A 4,353-nucleotide genomic window follows, 5' to 3' on the forward strand; every position below is an offset into this window, starting at 1 on the left:
TGCGTCAACCACATCCCTCGTATTTTATATGGAGAGGTGTTTTCAGCTTCAACCAAACGAAAAAATATATATTAACAGTGTCATATGACTTCGAATAAGTCGTGATTAATGGTATGGTGAATATTATATGTATTCATTGCAAATCATTATTTAGTAAGAATTCTGAACGGACAGTTACTCATTTGAATAGACACATGCAAAGTTGTTCAAATAGACTAATAATCACAACTGCAAGATAACAGTTGCTTTCATTTATAAGGTTTGAAGAAAATAACTCTTAATGTATAATTTTCACTCATAAATTTGACAAAAATAAGATGAAAAGAGTGATATCCAATATTAGTTATCGTTGAAGAAAAACCCTTTAAAATGATAAAGAGCAAAGTTTTCATGGGATACAATAAATTTCATAACCCTCAAGTAAATAATGCCTCCCTACAATACTGTAAAGAGAGAGTGCACGAAGATGCACGAAAATGAAATGATAAAAATGAAAACATTTTTTACATCAGTTTTAATAACAAAATTGACTTCTATTTTGTGAACGGTGTCGAATCAACAAAAGTAATACATTTCATTAACCGCATAATATGTTATGAATATTAAAAACTCTACAAAATAATTTGAAATTCTGTCACATTCCGCCTCCATCCTCCTTGTATTGGTAATTTAGCTATTTCATGTTTCATTTACAGTTATTTATTAGAGTAGAGCATTGAAAATAAAATATCTTAAATAACTTTGGATAATGCCTCTGCAAATGGCAGTGTAATATCTTTCTTATATGGCCAATTCAAGACAATTGGTTTTTTTTTTTTTTTTTGAAAAAAATATCGCATATTTGGTATTATATTCACATACTAAACTTAATTGTAGAAAATTGACCGAAAATAATTTATCTATTATAGAGAACATAAGAGAGTATGTTAAATATATAATAAGATTACTTTCAAGATCAGGTACATTGAGTAATATAATCCAACGTTTGAATGTAAACTTTTTAAAAACGTTGAAGTTATATGTATACACGCGTTAGAATTCGACTTTTAAAATGTTAAATTCGACTGAGAGAATCGGAGCCTACATTTTTTTAATATGTGGCACATGATATAACACATGCTTGATTGCATACTGAAGATGATTGGAGCAAATAAAAACAAATTCACAAGTTTCTCAAAGCTTTTCATAACCACACGGAGTTTTTTTTTTATGAAAATAAGTATCTCATCATAAATATATTTATTTGAAATATTAAGGGGGGAAAATGTTAGTAAGGGTCCAAAATTTCAACAGTTGATAACAATTTGTATGCAAATAAAGTTCGATAAATATTGGGATAAATGCCGTTTGTTAATGGGCTTAGTGGTTCTTGATTCTCAATGTAAGATTGACTTAATTATATTAATTTTTTATAGAGATTTACTTTGTTAAAAATGGTGACAACCAAGACCTTTTCAAGTTTGTATTGTACTTGAAAAATTGTACACTTCGTGTGTTTTTACTTTATCTATAGCTACAACAGATGATAAATAAGTTAAAGCTCTAAGTGCTTTTACAAGCGATAACAATATACTTGATAAATACGTGTCATGCTTAGTATATGAAGAAACAAACGATCAAATAAAATAATTAGAGTTATGTTTATATATCAAAGGGATAATCGTAAAGCGCTCGAACTTGGACTTTGATGTTTTATGGCAGTGGAATATAAAAGCTAGTGAATCAAAATACCTTACATCATCGGTGATAACACGTGATACATTATTAATTCTATTATCAACAGTGACATCAGAACCTGCTTTTTACATGAGGATTGGGGTCGTGAGCAAATATGAAAGCTCACTTTTCACAAAAAACAATTGAAGTATTAATTTGTACACAAGATTAGTAGCGTTCGGTTTGAAATGTAATAGTTATTATATATATTGAGTATGATAATGAGTAGGAGATTGAGTTTGACTACACTTACAACAACATTAACATAAAGAAAGTCACAAATTATCGTTAATCCGTTAAAAGTAATGTACTGTATACCTGAACGTATTACACCTTTGTAGACTTTATTTCATTTTTTTATATTATGTTAGTATACTAGTTTCTTTATATTATGCCAGAGAGACTTCTAGGCTCCATTGGTTTGATCGGCACCCTTGTCGGTTCGACTAGCATGCGAACAATGAGCAACAGACCGAATGTGTTCCGTTAGTCCAACCAATATGATCATAGGTTCATGCAAGTTGAATCGACAGAACATAATCAGTCCGACTGATAGGCTCCGGCAATCACTAATCTGAGAATTTTTGTTTCACATAATAGGTTATTACTTTTCATATGCAATTTTTACTTTTTATAGTTTATGATTTTGTACCTGCTTTATATTGTTCATGTGGTTTGATTTGAAAATATTTGTAAATTTTTAAAATATCATATTTACCATTATCTAAGACTTAGTCATAACTCTAAACTCGTAAATTTATGATATCGGTGTGATACGAACATTTTCATATTATGTTTTTCCTATAACATATTATTATTATTGCTCTTGTTTATTATATTGTAACAAATTGTTTAACTTTTTTTATATCAAGTTGTTTGTTTTTTTTTAATTTTGTTTGATTTTTAATTGTACCAAAATACTAATTTTTTAAAAATATGAAGTGTGTATATGTCGTCATCTAACCTATCGATCGATGTTTGGGACTACTATTCACTAGTTTGCTCTTCTAGAGTCAAACAAAAATAAAAATTATGCGCGGTTTATGTGAGACAATGTTTATTAATAAAACTAATCAACTTAAGTTACTCCTAGCATGTCAGAGTGGGGATGCTAAACTGCATTGTAAAGGCCCAAAGGATGTATAACTTATTTTTTCAGACTCTTTTAAATTTAAATAAGAAACTTTCTACTTCTTCCAAACCTTTCACAATAATTTGCATGGGTGAAGGTTCTAATATATTAAAAGTAGAGAGTCAATAAAATGCCAGGGAAGATGAAAATGAGGAAAAAAGAATAATTACAACTTACATTGAAACATAGTATTAATTAAGTTAATGGACATCAACGATATCCTCAAAGACAACATGATGCCGATCTAAATCAAACATGAGCAAAAAGAAGAAAAGTAACAAAGTATATAAATTTATCTCCTATCTCAGTGCATTTTCAAAGTGCCGGGTACTCTATATAAATATGTTTACAAATAAAACATTAAAAAGATAGTTCAAACTATAAGAGTACAATGAAAAACTCTATATAGCCTCTGATTTAAGAGAGGTGAATGAGTATCAACATATTGAAGATTTAAATAACAGTTCGAGCTTGACAAATAAATCTCTTGTAATAAAAAAAGACAGAAACACATAAAAGTTTGAATCAAACGACAAAAGTGATAGATCTGATTTAGATATATAAGGTAACTATATATCATGGACACAAATATGATTTTATGCCAGGAAGATACTTTTCTTATGGAAAATATTAAGTTGGTATCGTGAATATTGTAAATTTGTAATATTTTTACTGTTTGTCTGATAAATTATTTTTAAATTTCACTTATTTATATGTGATAGATTTGATTTTATACACTTGATATTATATATAAACTCAAACACAACTCGACAGCTCAAACTTTGTATTCGAAGGATTCGAAAGTTTGAACTCAAACTTAGCTTGAATTGACCCAAGATATCTACTGAACTAAGCTGAGCGGGCCATTACTGTTCAAGGACCAAGCCAAGTTAAACTTGAGTTTAAGTAAGTTGAGCCGAGTTGTGCCAAGCTTGATTTGATTCTGCTCCGCCCACCTCTGACGTAATCCTCTTCTGGCCCGATGGGCGGCTCCGGTATTGATGGTCCATGCAACGTCGGTGTTCTCAGGAAGAGCAGGAATCGAAAAGGACGGAAATTTCCTGCAGCATCCATGTGAAGAGACCATATCACAAAAAATGTTCTGTGAGGCTGATGGCGACGACTAGTTGACATCCACTCCGTCCATACATTGGGTCAGCTCGTTGTAAGAGGTTAGCCCAAAACTCAGTCAGATTCAATCACCAGACGGTCCACACCCCACAAGAAACAGTAATAGTTGGACCACCCACCATTGAAACCTTTTTTAGGGACACAGAAGCCGATTTCTGCGTTTTCGCAGGTGATAATCACCTCACGAAGGAGTTGGATGGCATATAAACACCAGGGTAGCCCCTGAATGTCAATTCGGCATAGTGTGGCCATCCGGGCCATACATCAGGTGCGCCATCGTTTCAGATGAAGTGGCTTGTATCACGGGGGTTGTCATGACTCATGACATCAATTAGTGCAAAAATGGCAAACCGGTGGGCCCAATCTTTCCAGGA

This window comes from Magnolia sinica, chromosome 13, assembly GCF_029962835.1.
Source record: "Magnolia sinica isolate HGM2019 chromosome 13, MsV1, whole genome shotgun sequence".
NCBI lineage: Eukaryota > Viridiplantae > Streptophyta > Magnoliopsida > Magnoliales > Magnoliaceae > Magnolia > Magnolia sinica.